Source organism: Leopardus geoffroyi, chromosome E1, assembly GCF_018350155.1.
Source record: "Leopardus geoffroyi isolate Oge1 chromosome E1, O.geoffroyi_Oge1_pat1.0, whole genome shotgun sequence".
NCBI lineage: Eukaryota > Metazoa > Chordata > Mammalia > Carnivora > Felidae > Leopardus > Leopardus geoffroyi.
In genome coordinates this window covers 4509899-4524115 of record NC_059330.1, presented here as the reverse complement: position 1 = coordinate 4524115, position 14217 = coordinate 4509899, and the positions used below count along the sequence as shown (strand labels likewise).

Sequence of the window (14217 nt, the reverse complement as noted above, 5' to 3'; positions counted from 1 at the left end):
CCTTTTCTTCCCTCCACCCGACTCCTCCCATGATGCCCTGGGGCGCACCGGAAGTGACCCCTCCCCTCTCCGGGAAATTCAAACTTTATTTCCAGGAGTTTCACGGCGTGTCCCCCGAAGCCCAACGCAGGGCAGGTGAGTTTTCCCGCGTTTTCAGAGCTGTGACCCACTTCTCCCTCTCCAAACCCCAACTGGAGTATAAACGGAGAACCAGCTTTTTATCCTCAATGGCCGGAACAGTATCTTCAGGAGCCAAATTCTTTCCGTTGGACTGAATGAAGCAGAGCTGCTGCTAGGGCCCACACTCAGCATGCAATAAAAAAGAACAAAGCTGCCATTATAATGACAGCTGACATTTAAAACCCGAAGTCCTTACCTTAGTTTGCAAGGCTCTAAACCATCTGGCCCCTGGCCACCTGTGCCACTTCATTCCCTGCTACTATTTCCCTGGCTCCCTTTGCCCCTGCCCTACTGGCCTTTTTTTCCCTTCCTGTGCAGGCACACTCACCTCCCAGGGCCTTCTCATGGCTTGCTCCTTCACTTCGTGTCTATTCAAAGATCATCTCTTCAGAGAAACTTTCCCTGATTTATCAGTTTAGACACCACACAACCGCTATTTCCTGATCCTGCTTTGCCTTTCCTTCAGAGCATTCATCGCTAATTGACATCAGGTGTTTGTTTATTGTCTGTCCCTAGACAACAATGCATACACACTGGAAAAGAATTTCCAGGAAGGCAGAGACTTTGCCTATTTAAAAAAAATTTTTTTAATGTTTATTAATTTTTGAGAGACACAGAGAGAGAGTACGAGCTGGAGAGGGACAGAGAAAGAGGGAGACACAATCCCAGGCAGGCTCTAGGCTTTGAGCTGTCGGCACAGAGCCTGATGCAGGGCTGGAACTCACAAACTGTGAGATCATGACCTGAGCTGAAGTCGGACACTTAACCGACTGAGCCACGCAGGCATCCCGAGACTTTGCCTATTTTGTTCTCCAGCACTTAAAATCCAGTGCATAGTAGGTGCTCAATGAATGTTTGTTGAATAAACGATTGAATGAATGTATGCTCACTACGTTGCTGGTTCTGTGCATGACAGCCTCAAAATTAGCAATTCCAGGTATGAGTTCCGTCACCATCCTGGCATGGTGGGAGATTGCAAGCTGGTTCTAGGTAGCCCCATCTCAGCCAGGTTCGAGGGCTTTGCCATCATACCCCCCAACAACCTTTCAGGTAGGGTGATGAACTTATCTGGATTTACCCAGGACTGTACTGACCTTAAAACTGAAAGTCTCAGGAACTTCTTCAATCCCACACAAACTAGGATAGTTGGTCATGCTGCTTTCCAGTATCCAGGCTCCATCTTGCATGTTTTGTCTTATTGTTGTGTGTATGAGTGTGTGTTTGGGGGAGGAGGGGTGCCGTTGACTTAAGAGTGTTCTTCGCCATCTGAACAGGAAATTGGCTAAATGCATCGGGTAGTGTGGGAGGACTGGATGGACAACGGTCAGGGTGTGGTCATCTGGTGAGCTTCACCAAACAGCAACATAAGAGACCGGAAATAACAACAAAGATGGCATTGTCCTGGCTTCCAGAGCCCCCTGGCACTGACAGAGAAAGCTCTAGAGAAAGCTGCTGGTTTCTAAATCTCAGGCTGTCCTGCTGACATGGCCCTACCTACTCTTCCCTTTCCCAAACTATGGGATCACTTCCAAATAATACCCTGCCATGCATTCATTAACGTAATCATCATTAAGAACCCCAAGAGTTAGGTTTTGTTATTATCCCCATTTTACAGATAAAGAAACAAGCTCAGAAAACTTAAATAACTTGCCCCAAATTCAGTTTAAATTATGAAATCAGGATCTGAACCTCAGCATTGTGACTCTCAAGGTCCATTCCTAATTACTACATTGCATGCAGATCTTAACAACATAAATATACATTTTGGCTATGTCTGGCAAAGAATACACGTATTTTAGAATACATCATTTAAGATCCCAACAGTAGTAATTAAAAAAAAAAATTTAATGTGTGTTTACTTTTGACAGAGAGAGACAGAGACAGAGACAGAGCACAAGCAGGGAGTGGGGGGCAGAGAGAGACAGAGACACAGAATCTGAAGCAGGCTCCAGGCTCTGAGTTATCAGCACAGAGCCTGATGTGGGGCTCAAACTCACAAACCATGAGATCATGATCTGAGCCAAAGTCGGACACTCAACTGACTGAGCCACCCAGGCGCCCCCCAACAGTAGTAATTAAAAGTAATCACTCACGCTGTTCCTAGTTCTAATGGGGCTTTAAGCAACCAAAGTAACCAAACCACAACTAACAGACAAAAATGACACGCAAATGACAGGAGACCCTACTGCTGGCAGGGTATCTGTCCAGATTATGAGGCCAAGCAGGGAAGTCTCCAGTTTATAGAGCAGACCTGGCCAGTAGGATTTCTTCTTTGAACACAGTGTTCCCAGACCATCCACACAATCTCTCCATGTTGTTTCAGAGAGGGTTGCCTGGTTTGTGTGTAATTCTGAGAAGCGTGTATAATTCTGAGAGCATTAGTGTCTTACAGGATCTTGCAAAGCCAAAAGCAGCTGCCTTGAGCAAAAACACAAACCAGACTTGGAGTCAAAGATGTTTGTTCTAGTGCCCCTCTGCCACTTACTAGCTGTATGACTAGCCGCTCAACCTTGCCAGGCCTCAGTTTTCCCACGTGTAAAGCTGATCGATCTATCTCCTCATTGAGATTTAAGGAGAATCTATTTAAATGATTCTTTTGATAATCCCCTATCAACTGTGCTTTGCAAAATTCCTATGTATGAATGCCAGCAGTGAAGAAGGGTATATGTTGCATTTGAACAAGTTCTGAATTAGGTCTCTTGGGTTTGAAAGTAGAACAGGAAGGGAGTCTGTTTCCACCTGTAGCATTAATTAGGTAATTTGTCTGGAACCTCAATTTCTGATTCTGTATGGTCAGAATTAGATTAGATAATATTCCAGCGCCCCCCCCCCCCACTCTGGTTCTGGGATCTAATATTCTCACCCAAATCTTTAATTAGGCAATGCAAATATGAATTAGTGTCACTCAGTAATGTACCTGTCCTATGACTTTCACCCAGAAATTTCTGTCCCTGGCTAGGGAACTTCCTGCTGCTTGCTGAAATTTCAACTGTTACATAAGCTCTTACATGGCTGTGAGGGGTAAGGTATGATCCTGCTACCAGCACAATTAATTGCCCTTTCTTCTCAAGTAGCCCTCTGAGAAATGACCTTGGTCACACTTATTTCCTAGTCCTCTCTATTTGGCCCTGCTACTGCCTCTCTCTTTCTTGCACCATCCAAATCTATGCTTCCTCTGAATGCATCTTGCATACTGATTGGTGGAGAGATTTGCTCCTAGGAAAATCAGGAAAACGTTTCCCTCCTCCTTGACACCTGCTCACTCCTTAATCCTTTGCCATCAAAGCTTCCACCCCCACCATCCTGCTGGCATTAATGTCAAGATCACCTCCCTGACCAATGCAATGCCCTTTTCGGTCTTCTTTTTCTCTGGCTTCTCTATAGTGGTCTCCATTAGACCCTCTCTCTTGAAAATGTCACCGCCCTTGACTTGTTCTGACTCTAATAATACAGTTCCCTTTGCTTTTGAGTTCACAAAACGATGTTGTCACAAGAATGGAGAAAGCCCTTGTTCACAGATCTCCTCTCAGGTGTGGGAGAGATGGGATGATGGTGTGGTTGTGTGAGCTATGGACTATGGCGGGCAGTAGCAGTGGGATAAAGATGAGACCCCCAAAAGGGCATATGAGTGTAAAAATAGGCGGTCACCCCACTTACTAAAGCCAAAAGTAGTCTTCTTTACTTGAGGACTTTTATTTTGTTGAGTAATCAGCTGAATAGGAATGGCAGAGCTGAAGGGCTCCCATAACAGAGCTGAGTACCAGTAAGAGTTGGGGGAGACACTCGGGGAGGAAAGGAAATAAACCACCAGCATCCTTGTGAAGGAAAATGGAGTTTGTAGACCTGACATTTCTGATGCACACTTTGAATACTTAACTCTAGGGAGTGTAATATAACCCTCTTCCACGTCTCCCCCACAAAATCTTTAATACAGTCCATGTTGCTCTCTTGGGTTTTTGGTGCTGACGGATTATTTGCTGTGGTCTCTATCAAGGATGACGCAGATGGAAACATAGTGTTTGGCATGAGCTAGAAACAGGCTGCATGCAGAGACACCCAGATCAAGATGGAAATGACGGTATTTTGTTTGATCCCCCACACTGTCCACATTGCTTGGGCAGAAACAGAATTATCCATCTGCTTTTGCAGCTGAAGGGAAAACAGCACAGTTGGTAAAAGGGGTGATGTGACTTGTCACAGTCACTAACTGGCAGAAGTAAAATGCAAACCCATTGGTTCCCTTTGGCTCCAACGAAACCTCACTCAGGTATTTGCCCACCCGCAGAATGACCTTTTCTCCCCACTCTGCGTTCCCTCCTCTCACCTCCTAAATATGCAGCCTTCTTCTGAGAGTGCTTAACCTCCTTAATGAGTTCAAGTGTTGCCCCATACAGGTGACAGCTCCCCTCCCCCCAAAAATTCCCCTTCCCCATAGACCTACGGTCTTCAGCCTTGACTTCTTTAAACTTTGAACACTTGTCCCTCCATCCTGTCATCTCAAGTTCAATATGTTGAAAATCTAAACTCATCTTTCTCTCCTATACTTCCTTGGGGCTGGGGTCATGCCCCTAGATTCCCAGGCTGAAATGAGGGCTAGATGAAAGGCGGTCAAACCTGGAAGCCATCTAAGTCCCATGGATGCTACCTTCAGCGTATCCCTTGGGTTTTCTCTTTCTTTCTTTCTATTTATTTATTTATTTATTTATTTATTTATTTATTTATTTTTAATGTTTATTTACTTTTCAGAGAGAGAGAGACAGAGCATGAGCAGGGAAGGGGCAGAAAGAGACAGAGACACAAAATCTGAAGCAGGCTCCAGGCTCTGAGCTGTCAGCACGGAGCCCGATGCATGGCTCAAACTCACAAACCGTGAGATCATGACCGGAGCCGAGGTCAGACGCTCAATCAAGTGAGCCTCCCAGGCACCCCTCTCTCTCCCTTTAAATCTCATTCTATCTCACTTAATCAAGGCCCTCCTTATTTCACACCATGATTATTTTTGTATTCAACACAAGTAGATTTTAATGTACTGACACAATGCGGGGTTAGGACTCAAAACAATAAGCCTATGGCTCATAGAGGTCTTTTCATCTCCAAGATTTAAACATTTTCTCTTCTCGCTATACCTAAATGGGACAGTGAGGCAGAAAAAGTTTGATCCACATTAATCTTCTTGAATCTGCAGGATGGACTCAGAGACAGCAGGGCAAGACCATTGTGAAGGCCAGCCTTCCGGGGCTGTGGAGAGTTTTCACACAGATCTGAGTTTGTAGGGCCATCCAGGGGATAATGCTAACTCTCTAACTGCCTGCCCGCAGACTCTGAGTCTGTGTAATCATCTCAGCGAGTTTTGCAGCAAGGTTTTTTAAATAGTTGCTAAATGGTTCTGGGCTCCCCTGGGTTCTCCCCTCTCCACTATATCCTACCATCAGTTCTAGAAGCATCATCAAATATCTTTACATATATATGTTCACTCTGCTGCTCAGAACATCAAAAGATCCCCCAGTGATCTCAGAACAATGTCCCAACTCCTTCACTGGGCCTTGGAAGCTCATGGCTCAGTCGGTTAAGTGTCCGACTTCAACTCAGGTCATGATTTCATGGTTTGTGGGTTCAAGCCCCACGTCAGGCTCTGTGCTGACAGCTCAGGGCCTAGAACCTGCTTCAGATTCTGTGTCTCCCTCTCTCTCTGCCTCTCCCCCACTCGTGTTCTGTCTCTCTGTCTCTCAGAAATAAATAAATGTTTAAAAAATTAAACAAATAATAATAACATGAATATGAACAACATAAACCCCTCAGGCTGGTAGAGAAAATCAAACATAATATACGAAACTGCAAGATGAACTAGAAACTACTACAAAAAGTTCATTATTATCTCTGCAGCACCCCGCCCCCCCCCCACCCCGGCTGCCGCCGACCTCCTTCCAGATCTCTCTCTCCTCCAAAGCAGTATCACTATCACCAGTAACAATTCTGATGAGATTTTGCATATACAACATGCTTTAGGGGGTTCAAATGCCTGTGCATACATCTAATCCGTGGCCCATCCCACTCATTCGGACGCTTAGCTGAACCTTGGAAAAGTGGCTTCTCCTTTCCCGTCCAGGGGCCCTGTCCCCACGTCTTTTATCAGCTCTTTTGAGGCAATGACCCCGTTTCGCATCCCCATTCCCCATTGCAAGCACAGAACCTTGTGCCGAACAGGCACCCAAAACTGACAGGCTTGTGGAAGCAAAAGCTTACAGGCACAGGTTCTCGAGTCAGAGAAGGTTTTAATCTTGTTCCCACCACTTACTCTTCACATGGCCTGGGGCAGTTCACTTCCACTGCCAGCGGCCCGATTTCCTTGCCTGTAAAAAGGTCACTAGAAAGACATTAGTGCTCCCCTCACAGAAGGAACTAGCACAAAGCTTCAGTGAACCTATATGGACAAAGCCTGGCATGCGGTGAGTTCTTAATAAGGGTAAACTATGACTATTAAGTGAAACTGAGCCTGATTCCATTGTCTTTCCTACCACTCCACAGATTCCCCATGAATCCCCTGGATTCATTTATTCGCTGGAACGTCTACTCAACATCTGCTACACGCAGAAGGCTGTCCCTTGAATAAAAGCAGCTGTGTTTATAGCTGATGGCTCTCTGTGGCTTTCTCCTGGGCCGAATGCTGCTAAGGAACAGAGACAACCTCCATGTGGATTACAGCCTTCTGGTTCCCTTCTTGTTTTCTGGAACAGGGGCTAGGATGGGATTGCACCATCAGATCCACAGGTATGAAAGTTACTCCTGTTTACTGAAAAAGATGGCTCCGATCCCTTAATGTGCTAATATCTTCAGTGAATCTCTGATGGCTGGCAACAGTGTTTGCCATTCTTCCAGTTCGCCACTGGGCCATTTATTTTGCAGCTTCCCTCAGAAGCAGTATTCTGCCAAATCTACTTTGGAAAACACCACATGGAAGTCTTATTCCTGTCTGTTCCTCCTCTACACACAGTGTCATCTTGTTCCTGTTCCTGTTCCTCCTCTATGCACACGTCAACTTTCCTGTGGCAATGCCCCACCTGTACCAGACTACCCACTGGAGGACTGAATGAGACTCTTGAGTCACCATTGATCATATATGACTTAAACAAGTCATTCTGTGTTGCCATCAATGGCTCTAGTTTTCTACACATTCAAATATCACTTATGTTCTAGAAAGAAAGAAAGAAAGAAAGAAAGAAAGAAAGAAAGAAAGAAAGAAAGAAAACCCAAGCAACCATAAGAGCTGTCACAAAGACCATGTATTGTCATCAGAACTCCAGAATTTCATGTGGAACTTACTGACTCTGAACTTCAGCATGATTCGAACTTTGTAATCTGCTTCCTGGTCTATACCAGATTAGAAAAAACAAACTCGGGCAGGTAGAGGCAAGCATACTAACCACAAAAAGAAATCATACCTGGGATGCCTGGGTGGCTCAGTCGGTTGAGCGCCCGACTTCGGCTCAGGTCATGAACTTGTGGTTCATGAGTCCGAGCCCCACATCAGGCTCTGTGCTGACAGCTCAGAGCCTGGAGCCTGCTTTGGATTCGGATTCTGTGTCTCCCTCTCTCTTTGCCCCTCTCCCATTTGTACTCTCTCTGTCTCTGTCTCTCTCAGAAATAAACATTAAAAAAATTTTTTTTTAAGGAAATCACACCTGAGAGTCTGGCCATGAAGTTGAAGGTGTAAAAACTAAAAAGCAAGGGGCACCTGGGTGGCTCAGTCAGTTAAGCATCCGACTTGGGCTCAGGTCATGATCTCACAGTTCGTGAGTTCGAGCCCCACATCGGGCTCTGTGCTGACAGCTCAGAGCCTGGAGCCTGCTTCAGATTCTGTGTCTCCTCCCTTTCTCTCTGCTCCTCCCCCGCTCATGCGCTCTCTCTCTCTCTTTCAAAAATAAGTAAAAACATTTTTAAAAATTAAAAAAAAAAAAACTAAACAGCAAACACAAAAATTCTTCACAATCTAGGAACAATTAGCACAGGGAAAAACCCACTACGAAAAACTAATTACTCTGATGACTGCTTTCCATCATCCTCCCAGATGCCTGGGTGAGCAAGAAAAAGTTAGATCGTCTTCTAGGTATGGATTACATAACACAAGATAATACAAAGTTTTAGAAAGCTTTCCTTCATCACTGGATTTTTTTTTTTAACAATAAATAAATAAATAAATAAATAAATAAATAAATAAATAACACTGGATGTGTTAAATGGTTGATCTTAAATTTTCCAGAAACTTCTGAGAAGAGGCACGCACCATTCCATATCAATGCTAGCTAGTTGAGATGGACTTAACCGTCCGTGCTATTGATCGCCCATTGCTTGACAATTCATCCTGTGGTTCTGCCCTTCACTGACCTTCTTAGCACACCCTGCCCCAGTGCACTCAGCCCCTAGGACTCTCTAAGTCTCAAAGATCTGTGTCCAACGTCAAAATCCCTACGCAGCTGACTTGGCATTATGCAGCCTCCGCTGGTCATTTATCCAAGTAATTTAACAAGAGTGAGAGATCAGGGCTACGACGCATTTACATCTCACAAGTAAATGGTGATCCCCCAAATATAGCCAAGTTGGAGTGCTTGGCTGGCAGATTTGGGAGTATAAAGAGAGCTGGGGGGCCACACTCTCGAAACTGCTTCGCCGCAGCATCTCAAGGTAAGTGCTCACAAGTGCCCACTTGTTTGCTCCGTGTAGCTGTGATTAAACCTCATCAGGTTACAGGTCAAGGAGGTACGGCCACACGGTAGTCGTTATTGAAGACCTACTAAGCGTAAGGTCTGGTGTTAAGGGTAAGACAGGTGCAATACGGGAAGATAGATAATTGCCTTTCAAAAAGCTCTTACAAGGAGGAAAAAGACAAGACTGTAAGCAATTAGGAGACCAAAAGATGTGTAACCTGCAGAATAAAACTGAATATGACGCATTATTCCACCTCTCCTAATTGTTTAGGTACATGTTACACCACGCGGTTAGCAAATAAACATGTTAATTTGTGATATCTCTTCTGTGATTGCCTTGAACTATTATTTGAAATTTTTATGGTTATTTAAAAATTGTTTCCCATGTCAGGATTTCTGGGAGATGATTGCAGGAAGAAGCTCTCCCAAGCATTCTATCCATCCTAGGATGCCCCGTGGGCATGATTAGCTGCTGTCCAAGACTGGTCTTGCACAGTGTGCCTTGTGGACGGTGGGCTGGGTCACGTCTGACACTGCATCCATCAGAGGGGCCCCAGGCTTGGGAGACTCTGATTCCAGGCCATCGTCTCCACCTGAGTACCTCCTGTCATGCATTCACAGGGCTAAGAGAAATCCTGGAGATTATTCTGGTCCATCTGTCTCGTTTAGCAGAAGGAAACCAAAGTTCAAAGAAATTACAAGAGCTTCTTGATGGAACCAGTGTTAGAAAACAGATTCTGCCTCAACGTCTTGTTTTAAACTAAGGACTCAGAATATAATATGTAATCACTGAATTTTTTCCTGAAAATTTGGGTAAGAATTTCAGGGGATATAGCTGGAGATGATCAGAGACTCAAAAGAGAAAGAGATGGAAAGGGCAACAGAAATAATAAGCCAAGTGTTGACATGTCTCTTCCTGCCCAAATGGTATTTCATGACAGCTCCCCTGGTTCCATAGAAGTACTGTGGAATAAATGGGAAGTTTGCTTAAATTAAATTTGATGTCAAAAATGTTCAGACTCTCACGGCTCCTAGAGATCATCACGTAGGTTATAAACTCCTAGACTGGAGTTGCTTTAGTCCTAGACGAATTTTCAGCTGCCCTCCCTAACCTTCATCCTCTCTAGGAGAATGTAGACTATTCAAGGGAGTGTTTTTCCTACACGCCTGAAAGAGGCTTTGCCTACAATTCACACCTTTCTCTTATTTCCAAATGAATTAACTACTGGCTTTAAGCATCCAGGTTAAATTTGGATCATTTCCTCTCCCTCCTTTCTTTTTTTTTTCCTGACCGCTCACAGCCCCCTACTCTCAGCCAGAAGCATCATCTCCCTAAGGCCTCAGAGCATTTCATCAGGCTCTTTCAGAATTTATGTTACTTTTCCTTGGTTGACGATTTATTTGATCGTTTCTCTTTAACTCTTACTAAATTTTGCATTCACGTAGGGCAGAGACCATCTTTATTCTTCTTTGCACCTCATCTTAAAGAACTGACATGGTACTTTGCACACACAGAAGATACTTTTTAAAAAGATATAAACCGTATGTTGTAATTAACCAATTATTTAAATAATAATCATTTAACCAAAGGGGGGGAGTGGCAAATTTAATTCCATCCCACATCTGCTGTGTACCTTTTTAAAAGCAGAACTTGCAGCAAACACGGTTTCTATATTTATTTAAACTGTTATATAAACATATATTTTATTTATTTATTTATTTATTTATTTATTTATTTATTTATTTAGAATTCACTTTTTCTTTGTTTGTGTTTGGTTTTGGTTTCTGAAATGACCCCCAAGAAGACACATTGCTCCTGAAGGACACCAATCATCACTTTGGAAACCAAGAAGGTAAGAGTCAATTTCAACCAGATTTGAAATTAGCAAACTTTGTTTTACCTATTTTCATTCCAACTGCGCTCATAAGGAGCTGAAATTGAGGAAACTGAAACCAATTACTTAAGTATTCCTAAAGGCAGATTTCAAAATATGCAGGTTTTACCAAATGAAGAATAGTTCCCCAAATTTGCTCATTACCCTAATGGGCATAAAATACAGTGCAGAATTTTGACACACAAGCTCCAGGCCAATATAGTTAGTTGGCCCAGAAGGTAACATTCAACGTTCATACTGTCATGATTCAGTCTTCACACACAGGCTAACCTTGCTGTTCCTTGAGCAGTCTACATCATTGAATCCACCCAACTATGGCTTTCCTCCGAGAGAACAGAGATCGATTCAAACCTATACTAATAAAAAGCCCTTTCCTTCCCACCTCCTGCAAGATTTGCATTTACTAGAGACAATTCCAGATGACTTAGGACCAAGGACACCAAAGTATAATTGAGTCATGACCCCACCATTGCCGACAAGATATGGTGGCTGAGGAACTCCCAGCCTGAAGGGGGATGAAAGAAATTCAAGAGCGACATCAGGTGCCCAGACGGCAAACAGATAAAGGGGGGTGGGGCACTCAGAAGGTGGCAATGGAGATTAAGTGGACCGGGGTGGCTGTCTCAGAAGACCCCCAAGGACAGGAACAGAGTTGGGGGATGAAGAGACAGGGCTGCATAGGCATATAAGCCCAGATCCAGTTTTTGAAACAGAGAAGATGCTAATTAAGGGACTTGGGGAGGGCAGCGTCCAGGAGCACCATGAGTCACGCCTAGAGAGTTGGATCAGACCTAACAAGGCAAAGCTGATCAGCCAAGAATGAATGGTTTTATCCTTGGGTCACAGAGCACAGTTGCATAACTATGGCAAAAAGATCTGACTTAGCAACCGCACGCACGCAGAGGATTGAGGGGGTTTTGCTTGACAGTGAGCGGTGAGTCAGCAGGGGGACGGGGCTGCCAAAAGGCAGTCGCCACCTCGGGCGTTGCACCTGGGTCAAGAGAGGGGAGGGCACAAGGTGATGGAGGACGACATGTGGTTTGGATGTCATACTTTGAGAGATTAACAGCAGTGGGTTCGCCATGACAGTAGAGGAGAGTCAGAAGCACATCACGGAGGAAGCAGGTGAAGGTGGGACGGAGGCCGTTCAGCATGGAGAAGAGAAAGCTAAGAAGAACCAGAGAAGCCGGCACATGGGTTCAGAGTTGTCTTGTGGGCAGAAGGCTCGCACTCCCCCTGTTGTTACCAAGAGCCGGGATGCGGGTGGGTCGTCCAGCAGTTACAACAAGCCAGATTTTAGTCTGCAGCACGAAGAATCTTGAGCCCGTGAAAACTGTTTAAAACAAAGAGAGCTGTCCCTGACGGTGTTCAAGGAGGAGGGATAACTAACCCCTTTTCCAGAATGTTGCTGACACGACTCGTGCCTCATCCTGGTAGTAAAATTAGGAGGTCCTGGGTTCCGAGTCAGGTTAGAGTCGTGGCTAAAAGGAAAGAATCTGCACTTTAAAACTGATCGTGACTTGAAACCCACAGGAAAGTCTTGTTTCCCTGAGATGCCTAAAAATAGTTTGTCCGTGGGCTATTGTGGTTGTCCCCATCTTCAGGCTCTATTCTTACCCACCGTCACACATTCTGTGATATATCCATTTAACACCAGTACTGTTAAGTCCCTTAATGATTTTATTTACATGGATTCCCTTTTTTTCTTCGATTTTTTTTTTTAATGTTTATTTATCTTTGAGAGAGAGAGCACGGGGGAGGGACAGAGAGACAGGATCCGAAGCAGGCTCTGCGCCAACACCAGAGACCCCACCGCAGGATTCGAATTCGTGAACCCTGAGATCATGACCTGAGCCGAAGTCAGATGCTTAACCCACTGAGCCACCCAGGCGCCCCTTCTTCGATTCGTTTTTTTAGTCACCCTACCCTGGATGCTTGCTATGAAAGTGTGGACCACCAGCTGAGACATTTGTTAGATCTTCAGAATTTCGATCCCACCCCAGACCTGCTGCATCAACACACGCCTTTCAGTAACACGCCCAGGTGGATTCATCCGCACGCCAACGTGTGAGAAAAACACTGCCTTATATCACATCACCAGCATCAACGGGCACAGCACACTCTCTAAATGGGAGGCACATATCAATCACCCTGTTTGACCCATTTTAATTTTCTTCACATTTTTCACAAAATATTATCTCTGAACATGAGAAGCATCTTACAATCAGTGAAATGAGGACTGTAGTGAGGTGCGGTTTCTTTTTTCTGAAACATGAAATAATTTACCTCGCAATTGATGACAGTTAGGTTTTGATACGATAATAGATTTAACGAACACATGAGTATTACAATTAAGAAATATTTGCCTAAGGTCATTTTGTGCAGGACCGATGGGACCATGCCATGGTTTTGGAAAGAGTGGTTTCAGGAAAGCAAAATAATGACCCAAGCTAGTAGTTCCCAAACATCGCTGGGTTTGAGGCCCTTGGGAAGAATTCAGGTTCCCCAGCCTCAGCCACAGAGATTCTGTTGCCGATGATTGACGTAGATCATTTTCCAACACTGGGTATCATGCTGAATGCTAACCCATGCCAAATCACGTAAGGTCATACACCTGTAACCTGACAAGATTCCCTCATTGTGCCAACAACTCTCAAGTGTAACCTGCAGATCTTCAGAGATTCCTAAGAACTTTTGAACTGATGATACAGTTGAGCTTTCTTTTTTTTTAATGCTTATTTATTTTTTGAGAGAGAGAGACAGAGCATGAGTGGGGGAGGGGCAGAGAGAGAGGGAGACACAGAATCCAAAGCAGGCTCCAGGCTCCGAGACATCAGCACAGAGCCCAATGTGGGGCTCGAACCTACAAACTGTAAGATCGTGACCTGAGCCGAAGTCAGACGCTTAACCGACTGAGCCACCCAGGTGGTCCTATATTTGAGCTTTCAAGCAAAAATTAGAATTTTTGAATACTTGCATCTGCTACCACTAACTTGACAACTTCCTAATACTTGAAGAATTTTCTAATGAAGTCAGTGCAGACATTGATAATTGTTATTGTTTCATATCCTGTATCGAAACATGTTAACATTTGGAAGTTTTGTATAACTCAGGGAACCAGTATTTTCCAAGGGACTCACGTATGATGTTCACAGGTGGGAAAAGATCCATTCAAAGTTCAAATACAGGGGGCGCCTGGGTGGCTCAGTCAGTTAAGCGTCCAACTTAGCTCAGGTCATGGTCTCGCAGTTCATGGGTTTGAGCCCCACATTGTACAAAATATTCCTGGATACAGTTTCAGGTTTTATTCCACATTGCAGTTAGCCTTTAAGGAACTACCACTTGTCATGTTTTGGTACAATATCTAAGAAGAATATTCACAATTATTTGAAAAGACAATGAAAATACTCTCTCCTTTTCCAAACTACGTAACTGTAGAA

At 44.3% G+C, this 14217-nt stretch overlaps 2 long non-coding RNA genes across 2 annotated transcripts in view; one reads left to right on the top strand and one right to left on the bottom strand.

Annotated features, from left to right (window-relative positions):
- The window catches only part of LOC123603019, a 78929-nt gene extending 77396 nt beyond the window's left edge, over positions 1-1533 (bottom strand). Inside the window, exon 1 of the long non-coding RNA XR_006714679.1 lies at positions 1275-1533. This is a non-coding gene — a long non-coding RNA (uncharacterized LOC123603019). The remainder of the gene's footprint in view (positions 1-1274) is intronic.
- Positions 35-7689, top strand: LOC123603022. The gene is made up of 3 exons (XR_006714683.1): positions 35-135; positions 6706-6948; positions 7172-7689. It is a non-coding gene; the product is annotated as an uncharacterized LOC123603022 (long non-coding RNA).
- The last annotated feature ends 6528 nt before the right edge of the window (positions 7690-14217 follow it).